Here is a 12325-nt window from a genome sequence, read left to right on the forward strand (position 1 = left end):
ATATCTCAGCCTGGCTCCCACACAGGGAGCCAGGGAGATTTGTGGGACCCTGTCTGGTGGCTTGGAGGCACAAACAATGAATACTGCGAAGGCAATAATAATAAAAAAGAAAACAGGCAATGGGAAAAGCCCTGGAACATCCCTCATTTTTCTCATAATAGACTTTATTGTTCATTGAGACAGAGTGATTCCATAGGCAGTGCCCAGAAATTAGATAACATGAGAAATCGATAATGTTTCTTTTTCTGGGTGACTTCAATGACTGAAGCTCTGAGATTTATGTTGACTAAACTTTAGTCCAGAGTGGAACCCTTGCTAACTTTAGTCTCCATGGTTCACCATGGATTGGCCATTTACGGAGACATACTGCATCGTGTCATTTAGTCAGAACCCTTCCTTACAGAGGGAAGTGCAGTAGAGTCTTAACAACAACTCCAATTTGCCAAGACTTTGCCAGGAAGATATCTGATAGCTCGCAGACATCAGCTCTGTGAGCGCCTTTACCTGGGACTTCCCAGCACCCAGAATTGTGAGAAGTAAATGTTTTTTTAAGCCACCCCGTCTCTGGTGTCCAGTTACAGCAGCCCTAACTGACTCAGATACCTCCCTAGAGAGGAGTGTCCCAATTCCTTTACGTAAGAGTCCCCACCATAACACAGCCTCTTAACTCAAGTCCCTCTCCCTACCTGAAATTACAATCAGGATTTGTTTACCTTCTCATCTTTTGACACATTTGTAGCTGTGATCCCAGCACTTGGACTTATGCCAAGCACAGAGTGGACACTCAACAGCTATGTGTACAACAGACTGATCAAGAGAAATGGGAACAGGAGGAGAGAGGAAGCATTCCAACTCATGGTTCAAGAGATCACAGGAACTCCACTGGACTTGAAACTAGGGCATGCAATTCTTTAAAGAAATAGCATAAATACATTTCATGGCATGTACTTTTGAGTATATAGTAGGGGTGTCCAAACTGCAGCCCGCGGGCCAACTGCGGCCCGCGATCCATTTTTTATCGGCCCACAGCAAATTCCAAAAATATATTTAGTTTACTTAAATAAACCAGGTGAGGCAATATGTACTTCACCTTGAGTGAGTGGCCCGGCTGTTTGTGTATTTTACCGCATATGGCCCTTGGTGAAAAACACTGAAAAAAGTTTGGACACCCCTGGTATATAGTATGTAAGATGATCGTGCTCAAACTGTTAACTAATCTTAACAGTACTCTCCTCTGTGAAGGCATAAAAAGGGGCATGGTAGACCAAACAATCTTGAAGTGAGCCACAATGAAAGTCCAGCTAAAGTACCGTGTTTCCCCAAAAATAAGACCTAGCTGGACAGTCAGCTCTAATGCATCTTTTGAAGCAAAAATTCATGTAAGACCTGGTCTTATTTTACTATAAGACCAGGCACGATAATATAATATAATATAATATAATATAATATAATATAATATAATATAATATAATATAATATAATATAATATAATATAATATAATATAATATAATATAATATAATATAATATAATATAATATATACCGGACCTTATATTAATTTTTGCTACAAAAGATGCATTAGAGCATCTGATTGTCCAGTTAGGTCTTATTTTCAGGGAAACACGGTAGCAAGGATGCCTCTGGGACATCTGTGTCTTCACTAGCCTCTCACCCTTCTCTTCACTTGAAAATTGCTCCACATAATGACATCTCTCTCTCTCCCTCCTACTTTCTCCCTCTTTCTCATACTTGGCTTTATTTAATCCATGCAAAAGGCCTCCTTTGATGTCATAATTCTCTTTTATCCTAAGACATTCCATAGCCTCCTGCTGTGGGCACTGTGTAGTTACACTACTAGAGTTGGGATTCCTCACTGACTTTAGATCAGATACCATGAGGAAAAATGCCTCTAGTCTCTCCTGATAACAATCCCAAATATGCGAGTGTGATGTGATTTGTTACGGTGAGAAACACTGCCACTGGATAGAGTGGGTTGGCTGAATTGGAAAGGGTTGGGCACTGGAAGCATGTTAATGTGTGGAAAGTCATGTTACCTTTGATGGGAACTTACGCTTGAGAACTAGACTTCCCTCAGTGATGTGGCCCTGTAACAGTCAGTAAGATCTCCTAAGACCTTAGGATCTGGAATCTTCTCATGATCTCTGTCTTGTGACCCAAAGTGGTCTCAACAATAAGGGGTGAATCCTGGTGAACCAGGAACACTACCGTCAGCAGGGAGGCTGGAGGCCCCTGACAAAGGGCCTCCAGATGCCATGTTTCAAGCCTCTCTCCATGCTCTGCTCTCCTCCACCTTTCTGAACCCCTCACTCCATCTTGCTCACTGGGCTGCATCCCTCAGCTGTGCATCATATTTAGCATCTCGGCCAGAATCTTTACATGTGGCCCTTCTTATATGCAGCCTCTTTGCTTCTTAGGCAAATATCAGCCTTGGACTCTATCTTTCCAGAGATCTTTGGGACCCATGCCCTGTGCTTCTCCCATGAACCACATTCTCCCAACACTCCTGCACCCAAATTTGACTCCCCAAACCTATCTTGTGCCCAAGTCTCAAGTCCACTCTCCTAACATGAATTTTATCAGACTGTTCACTATATATTCAACCAACAATGGAGGTAGTCACAGAAAGCCTACGTACAAGACAGAAATCAAGCTTCTCCTTGAACACAACAGAACAGCAGTTCTCCTCACACTGAGAGGCCTCACTTGGTCTTCGCTCCAGAGCACCGCTTTCCAAGATCCCAGCTACCTCATTCCCTCTCTCACCTTTAGCAACTTAGTTCTCTAACGGGGCTCTGTTGAGGTGGATTCTGCCTGAGAGATTCTGAACTCGACTGATTTCAACCAGAATGCTCAGCTGGCTGCTTTGCGCACAGGCGTGCCCTCCTATTATACCAGCAAGAAGAAAAACAAGGCCTCACAATAAACCTGTGCGCGCATCCTCGAGAGCACACAGCTTTGCTCAGATTTTACTCCCTGCATTCGAAGGACTTACACAAAGCAGGTAGCAAAGTGGAAAATGGGAATCAGAGGGAGACTGGGGCTCAGGGCTTAGAGACGGAGAAGGCCAACGAGTGCCAAGCATTTTCAGGTTGACAGGAGTCAAAGATTTTTTTAAGCTGGGGACTCCAGGGAGATTAGGCAGCTGGATAGGGAGCAGACAAAGAAATATTTTCGACCTGAAATAAATCAGTATAGAAACTGGAGGAGGATTTATATCTCAGGTACAGAGTAGGAAGAACCTAATGCCTGTTTTATAGGAAATGCCCCCCTTCTCCCTGCCTTGGTCTTCACGGACTGCAAGAAGAGGGGCCCCTGGTCAAGTTCACTTCATTTAGAACCATTGACTGCAAGTGGAAATGAGAACAACTCCACTCTCGTTGGCTAATTACAGAGGCTGCTTGCCTGCTACCCGGATACAGGCAGCGGTGCCATCCTTCGAGACCCTGGGATACCGTACAATGGCTGTTTTAGACATTGCAACTCTCTTTCGAGTACCAAGACCAGCCCAGGAGTGGAGGAAAGAACACATTTGGCTCTGCCACAGGAATTCTTCTACACCCCAACGTCCTTCTTTTGTCATATACACATCCCGGCTCAATGGAACTTACTCATCCCCAAAAGCCACGGGAGCATCAGGAAGAAGGGAATGGAAAATGCAGCAGCTCAAGAGCCGAACTGCCTGGGTTTGAATCCTCACCCTGTCACTTACTCTGTGGGACTTGGAGCCAGTTACCTGACATCTCCAGACCCGTTTCCTCTTCTATAAGACAGACAGAACATTTTATACATCTCATAGCATTTTTCCTTGAGATTTAGAGATCAACTCTTTAAAACAAATGCTTAGCGAGAGCTAAGTACACAGTAGGCACGCTCTAACGGTTAGCTATAACTATCATTTTTATTTTATTGGTAACTTTCTTTTTTTTAAGTTTATTGGGGTGATAATTGTTAGTAAAGTTACATAGATTTCAGGTGCACGATTCTGTATTACATTATCTATACATCCCATTGTGTGTTCACCACCCAGAGTCAGTTCTCCTTCCATCACCATATATGTTATCCCCTTTACCCTCATCTACCTTCTAAAAATATTCATATTTTAAGAAAATTATACATTCGAAGGAAGTTGCCAAAAATAGTACAGAGGTCTCGTGTAGTGTACCATTTGCCTAGTTTGTCCAACTACTATACAAGGTAGTGTGTATGGTACCACATAACTATAGTACAGTATCAAACCAGGAACCTGACAGTGGTACAATGTGGGTATAGTTCTATCATTTTGTCATATGTCGAGATGTATAACCACGGCTGAAATCAAGACACAGACCAAACCCATTACTGCGAATGTCTCCTTTGCACCCCTTTACTGTCACACTCACAGCCCTTCTTTCATGTCCGTAACCCCTGGCAACCACTAGTCTTTTCTCTTCTTGTATTTTGTCATTTTGACAATGCTGGATAAATGGAATCACACATTCCTTGACTTTCTGAGATTGATTTTTTTCATTTGGCTTACTGCTCTTGAGACACATCCAAGCTGTTGTGTGTATCAACAGTTCATGCTTTTTAGTTGCTGAGTAGTATTCTGTGTTAGGGATGGACCACAACTTGTTTCACCGTTCACTATTGAAAGTCCTTCTGTTATGTCCAGTTTTGTGTGACTACAAATGAAGCTACTACAAACATTCATATAGAGGTATCTGTGTGCACGTTAAATTTTCATTCTGTGTTAAATGCACTGGAGTGCAATTGCTGGGTCCCATGGTTAGTGTATGTTTGGTTTTAAAGAAACTGCAAAGTATTTTCCAGAGTGGCTAGAGCATTTTATATTCCCAACAGAGACATTCAGTTTCTCTACAGCCTTCCCAGCATTTAATGTTGTGACTTTCCTTTATCTGTTCCATGTATAGTGATCTCATCATGGTCTTAATGTGCATCTCCCTAAGGGCTAGCAATTTGTGGTGGTTGTTATTATTGTCGTTGTTAAGGGCTAGTGATGTTGAACATCTTTTCATGTGCTTATTTGCCATCAAATGTCCCTTCGGTTAAATGTATCTTTATAGCTTTTGTCCATTTCTAATTTGATTGTTCATTTTTTTTTCTATTATTGAGTTTTGAGAGTTCTTTCGATATTCTGGGTATGAGTACTTCATCAATATCTTTTTAAATTTCAGAAATCCTATCTTGGTCCCCTCAGCTAGAAGTAATCTCTTCTTTCTCTAACTTCTTTATAGAAGTTTCACTTAGGACTTTTGTCTCTCTCTACCTTGACTTTCCATAGACAGCACTCCCAGCCCCCTGACTGATCTACAAGCAGAATCCATGTCTGTCTTCCCCGGTGCCATGCCAGTTGGGCACCTATCCAGCATTCCATTAGCATTTACCAAGATACTGAATCAATGATACCTGGATTTTCATTCAGTTACTATAAGCTTTTGGCCCAAAGCAAAAACCATGGTTACCATGGATACACAGTCTTAGGATAGATGTAAACCATTTAATACCTTGGAAAAGATAACTAATTACAAGAAGAAATACACACACTCAAATGTGTTAGTGATTAATTTCTTCTTGGCTGCCACACTTCTAGCTAACACTGTGACACACTACCGTTTACTAAGGAGTATTATTTATGCCAACCTGTGGCTTACATTTGGCTAATTAAGCACACATGCATTTCAGTACTTGCGACCTGTGGGCTGTGTTTACATACGAACATCATATTCAATACACAGACAGTTGTTTGGCACCTCGAACCTATTTCAAGCCTTATATTTAATTAATGAGAGTTGCTGAGGGGAATGCAGGGTGTGCTTTTGAATTAAACAGCTACCCTCCTTGCAAATCACAACAACGCATAATTAAATAATGAGATACCTACACTTTATAGAGTTATTTTTCCAAAGGAATTAAAGCTCCAAGGAAGACCAGGTCACAAGGGGGAGTTGCAGAAGGAGTGTAGGTCAGGAAACCTGGGGGCTAATTCTAGTGACTCAGTAACCTCATTGGCTGCAAAAGGAAGACAGAAATAGAACACTCCTTTCCCTCCCTCTCCGCCCCCCACCATGGATGTTCTAAGAATTGCATGCAACAGCAGTGGCACAAGTACTTGTTAAAAGGGACAGTATAAAATACAAGAATAATCACCGCAATTTTAACTAATTTTATTATTTGGGTTTTACATGGTAGAGAAAAAAACCAAAAAAAACAAAACCTGAATTCAAGGAAGCTCTCCACGGCCTGCTCCCATCTCCCTCCATATTTCCCATATCTCCTGTTCTTCCTCTCCCTGTTCATATATGGCAGCCACCTTGACCTTCCTCTCTTCCCCGTAAAACCAGGGACGTTCTGGCCTCGGGGATTCCGTACTTGCAAATGCCTCCTCTACAGCAAAATCTTCCCCTGACCCACCCTCCAATCAAAACTGTCTTGCACCTCCCTTTCACATCACCTCTCTCTGTTTCTTCCCAGTACTGACCACTATCTAGAAGTTCTGTTTCTTTGTTTGTTTATTTGCTTTCTTTTCCCTTCCCCACCCCCACCCTGAGGAACAGCAAATGCAATGGCTCTGTCTTGTTTCTATGCTATGACTTCAGATGAGTTCACTGCAGTCCCCATAACAAGCACAACATTGTTTTCCTCTGGGACAGACCTCTCGGGTACTGGGGACAAAATCTTCATTTTATTCTACAGCACTTTGGAAAACACCTTTGATTCTAACAGTGACAGCCATTGTTCTCATGCTGCATTCTCAAGAGGCCCCAGGATTCTGCAGCCCATAAGAGACAACTTCACATGAGTAAATAAGAGGGCTCATAGTAGCAGTATTACGTTGGCCATGATTTGCTGTTTTGACCCAACCACTTTCATATGGTTCAACACAACAAACACAGCAGTGGGAGCCCTTGCTATATGCCAGGCTTTCTATTAAGAGTTTGATATCACGTTAACTTATTTGCATCTCACCACAGTTCCCTCACCTGAGTACTCTAATTCTCCAAGTGTTATAGATGAACAAACCAAAGTTTAGGGAGGTGAAAGGAGTTGTCCATGGAAGAAGTGGTGGCATCAAGTTGAAAACCCAATCCTGCATGATCCTGGAGGAAATAATATGTGTTCCCTTCTCAGGGACTAGTGCGAATTCAGATGGGTTCAGAGCACAGGACAACTGAGCAATCAAAGGTGCTGTTCTTGCTCTGTTGCCTCCAGCACCCCATGGTTACTGCTGAGTGGGAACCCTGCAACCTCACTGACCCCCAGAGTCATGGAGCTGACAGCCTTCAAGGCCACAGCCACTGCTTCAAAAACAAAAGGGTTGGAAAATAGGGTGTGAAAGTTTATGCTAGCACTTCCTACTGATTGTTTTTTACCCAGACAAGGAACTGTAAAGACGACCATAACATCAGCGTCCAATGCCTCATTCACCTCTGGTCCTTTGGACACTTATGACCCTGCAGCAACCTCTAGACTCTTGGTCCAGGAGAGAGACTCTCAGACCTTATGGCCTCTCACCTTGGGGAGGCGACCCTTCCTATCCCACATCACATCTAAGTTCCCATTGGAACTTTAGGGTTTTTAAACCCCAGACAGGCATCCGCATTATCATCAGGCCCTCCCACCAGCCTCCTAGCTCCCTGCCTCCTCACTCCTAGAATCAACAACCATCATCCCCAGCGAAAACCCTTTTACCCAGCTCTCCCCAGTTACATCATCCCTCCCAGCCTGGTTCTTCTCCTGGATTAACCTCCCTTAAACACAACCCTTGTGCCTCAAAACTAAGAATTGGGACTGGCCTTCTTCTGCCCCCAGTGTCTTTGAGAACATTCATCTAAAACCTTCACTCAGTAGTTCACTCCTTTAAACTCAGGCCATGGAGTACATCAACCGCTTTCCAGCCTTGCTGACATCACCCGAGTCTTCAGTTCTCTCCCTGAATTCCTCTCATGGGGGCCAGTCTTACAGCCCTCACCTCTGTGTGGCCCAGAATCTCATCCTGGGCCTCCGCAGTGTTACTGTGAATGGCTGATCCCGGAGGCTCGCCTACAAATTTCTGGGTTCCTTGTACACACAGTGAATTTTACTGCCCTCCACTTTAGCAACTATTAGTATAAGGTTTTAACACAGGTTTTACTGTTATTTAAGTAGAGTAACACCAACAGATCAGAGATAGCTGCCATTGAAAAGACAGTTCGTTATACTCACCCATCTTAAGCAGGGGGCATTTATGTCACACCCTGGGTGCCACACAGAGGAAAAACTGGGATTGGTCAGGAGGGGGGAAGGGACAGGGAACCATGGACAAGAAACCTTTACATGATTTCTGTGGGAAGAAATTGGCAAGGCAGGGTATGCAGGTAAAGGATTGACTAATTTGAATAATTTCCGCAGGCGCTAATGCACAGGGGCCTCACCTAGCTGTCTGGTATCTGGCTCTGGGTAATTATGGCAAGTGGATAGTGGCCTGCAGGTTAGAGCCCTGGGAGAAACCGATAAAGGAGGCAGTTGGAGATTACGGGCTATGGACTAGTTGGTGTGAATTTGAAAGCCTCATTCACAGGCAAGTCTTTTACTACCTACAGGAAATGACTTGCACCGGCTGGGGCAGTCCCTCCAGAGTTAGCAAGGCTCCAGATGTCAATGCATCAGAAAGACAATACATTAGAAAACAAAAGACATAGTTAATGCCTATGGACACACTTTGGCATTTTCCCATCGTCCACACTGCTCTACCTCCCAAATCTGAAACCCCATAATGGCCCTCTTTGAAACAACCTCTGGGCATCTCTATAGGGACACCCAGAATTCACACTAAGTTCACTAGGTAGAAAACTTAGGTTGTCATCGCACTACCCAAGCCAGTCTGTATTCCAGAAACACCAGTTTAGAGACCCTCAGGTCATGCTGATGTGTCTCCCCTCCTAGCAGCCATCAGGCTCTGGGAAGTGTCCTCCCTCCCACGGCCATTCTCTCAGTCACATCCAGGGTGACAGGCCACCTCCAGGTGCTAATCTCCTCCGACCAGCTCTGGAGACAAGGCTTTCTGAGGGTCTGTTTTTGGTCTTACCCCATGGATTCTTTGTGCCACACTCTTGCTCACCACCTAGATGTGTTCACTTCAATCTACTGTCTCTTATGCGCTCTCCTTTCTGAAATCAGCCAGGAAGGTGAAAATCACAGATGGTTGAACTGCCTGGGAAAGAGCTCTTAAACCAACCGTGAAGTCCACGAATGGACTACCTCTCAAGAAGTCTCAAAAGTCATATTTTCCCTCATTGGAGCCAAGCACTGGTTCTGCAGTTAAGCACCTGATGTAGCCCTGGTTTGGGTTCAGGGGGAAAGAGGTAGCCAAAAAGCATCCTTACCCACCGGGATCACACTCCCCACAGCGGACGGCCACCCTGTGTGAGGTGTGAGGGACAGTGGCCGACGAAGGGGATCACAACCACTGTGGGGCACATGTCTTTTGCATGGAGTGGTCCATAAATTAAATCTAGGGGTTTTCTTCCTTTCTTCCTACGTGTTTGTCTCTCTTTCCATGTCTGCCTCTGCCTCTCTGTCTGTTCTTCTCTTCTGTCCTTTTGTGCCATCTTCCTGGTGTCTGTCATTGTTTGTCTTTGTGTGTGCATCTCTGTGTGTAACTCCCTCTGTAGCTCTCTCTGTGTCACTGGGTTTCTATGTTTGTCTGAGTATGAGTCTCTGAGTGTCCCCTCTCCCCCATCTCTTTATATCTTTCTCTGCATCTGTCCCTGTTCTCTACATGTAGATGTCTCTTTCTGTGAGTGTCTGTGGCTGTCTCTCTCTTTCTTGGTCTTGAGGTCTCTCTGTTTGAGGATCTCTCTCCTCTTCCCTTCTCTTCCCTCCCCCTCCCCCTCTCCCTCTTCCTGTCGGTATGTGCAGTGGGTATGTGTGTGCATGTTCCAGTCTGTGTGAACATCTTCCTATGTGCACATTTCTCAGGATGTAGGTCTGTGCCCAGCACTTAGAGTTGATTGACTTCAGATATATTAACCATACAGGATTCAGTGCCATAGTCAGTCCTCTCGTCTCCTTACACTCTCACGGGCTCCGCAGGATGCAGGGCCCTAATTCGTCTGCAACCACCAGATGTACCAACCTTCTCTTCTGCATGGCATGTGGACTGCATACCCAGGCATTTGGAAACACATTTTAGCAAGTAGCCCTGCTGTTTTCTCCCTAAACCAAAACGCATGCTGAAGGAATATCCATATATGAAAGGGAATAGTGTGGAACCGCCGTGAATACCATGAGCAAAGAGGGCTCCGAGCCAGGCTCAGTCTCCTCCTTAACACCCTGCAGAGGCCAAGCTGAATTTCCAAACCACCACTGAGGCCACGCATATCTGAACCTCTCCAACCTTGATATCTCCTTCACCATTCTTTACATATCAGAAATCTCTGCATTCCCTGCATCAAATTAACATGCCACCTTTCACAGTCTCAAACACCCAGGGGCCTGCCAACAAGCAGCATCCTGGTCTCTGAGCATTTGCCTGGTACCTGCTGGTACACCCTGTCACCCATGGTATGAGCCAAGATGTGTGTGTTAAAGGACTGTTCTGCTTTGGCTTTTGAGGCCAAACTGCATCAGCAGAGTCTGTCCTTTTACCTTCTTTTGTATCCCAATAGGCAGTCTTTGTGAAATTGCTGTATTCCACTTCTAATGCTCAGGTTAGGACATGGCCAGCACAAGGAAACAGCACTTTAATTTGAGGAGTGGAGAAGAGAGGAACAGAGAGAAACCAAACACTGAAAGCAAATCAGAAGTCAAGAAGTCTTCATGGGTACTTGCCATATTGGTTCCAGCCTCAGGAATCAAGGGGGGGACTAGCATTTTTAGAGGGTTTGTTGCTAATGTTCTGGGTTGCGTTCTTCTAAATGCATGATTGTGCTTCTGTGTTAAAATATGGCCTGATTCATTCTATGTCCTCTAGCTCACCCACATGGCTCTTCTGAAAGACCCAGGGCTCTCAGAACTCAACGAAGCTTTCCTTATCTGCAAATGACTCAACTCAACACATATCATTTGAGAAAAGCATTGTGCTAGGGCTTCTTATAGAGGTACAATGAAGGAAAAGTTATGGTCCCTGCCCTTTGGCCCTTTGGAGACAATTTAGAGGAAAACACACACACACAGACTCTCTCTCTCTCTCTCTCTCTCTCTCTTCTATGGAGGACTGTGAAAGTGCTGAAGGAGTAGGGGTTGAGACTATTATCCTGGGAAGATCTGGGATCTGAGACTAAAAAAAAGCAGGAATTAAAGGGCATTTCCAGGTGAAGGAACAGTCTGAGCAAATAACTAGAGAGTGTACGGCCAATAATAAGCATATCCAGTAAAAGTTCTACTAAACGGATGTATGTTGTACATGTTCAAGTTAAACATGAACTCAAGGACAGAGTGGAATTGAGAAGTGGAGGTGTTTCAGGGCTTGCTTTTGGAAGTTTCTTATATTACAAGTTTTAGAATTCTAGGAGGGACTTAGGTGACGGTTCATTTCAACACTTTCTCTTAAAAATGAAGAAACAGGGGCCGGCCCGGTGGCTCAGGCTGTTAGAGCTCCATGCTCCTAACTCCAAAAGCTGCCGGTTCGATTCCCACATGGGCCAGTGGGCTCTCAACCACAAGGTTGCCGGTTCAACTCCTCGAGTCCCACAAGGGATGGTGGGCAGCGCCCCCTGCAAATAAGATTGAACACGGCACCTTGAACTGAGCTGCCGCTGAGCTCCGGGATGGCTCAGTTGGTTGGAGTGCGTCCTCTTAACCACAAGGTTGCCAGTTTGAGTCCCGCAAGGGATGGTGGGCTGTGCCCCCTGCAACTAGAAACGGGAACTGGACCTGGAGATGAGCTGCACCCTCCACAACTAAGACTGAAAGGACAACAACTTGACTTAGAAAAAAGTCCTGGAAGTACACACTGTTCCCCAATAAAGTCCTGTTCCCCTCCCCTAATAAAATCTTTTAAAAAAAATTAAAAAAATGAAGAAACAAGGGCTCCTAGGTTACATGCTAGAAGTGAGTGGAGAACTCAGAACTGTTCTACAAGGCAATGACTGAATTTAAATGTGCACCATTGTAAATGTGCATCTGAATGTAAGGGATTCAAACAAAATCAGCACTGCCGTTTGCTGCGTCTCTGCATCAATACCATTAGGAGAGCAAAACGGTGAATTCAGACCCCTGAGTCATGAGCTTCAATTTTGAAAGCTGAGCTGGGCCACTTATAAGCTGTGTGACCATGGCTGTGTCCCTACCACTCTGAGTCTCTATTTTCTCATCTGAGCTGTAG

The 12325-nt window shown here is 44.6% G+C and overlaps 1 protein-coding gene across 9 annotated transcripts in view; it reads right to left on the reverse strand.

Annotated features, from left to right (window-relative positions):
• The window catches only part of FHIT (fragile histidine triad diadenosine triphosphatase), a 1368446-nt gene that overhangs the window by 186315 nt on the left and 1169806 nt on the right, over positions 1-12325 (reverse strand). The gene's annotated exons all lie outside the window — the stretch shown is intronic.

Source organism: Rhinolophus sinicus, linkage group LG10 (assembly GCF_036562045.2).
Source record: "Rhinolophus sinicus isolate RSC01 linkage group LG10, ASM3656204v1, whole genome shotgun sequence".
In the NCBI taxonomy this organism is placed as follows: domain Eukaryota; kingdom Metazoa; phylum Chordata; class Mammalia; order Chiroptera; family Rhinolophidae; genus Rhinolophus; species Rhinolophus sinicus.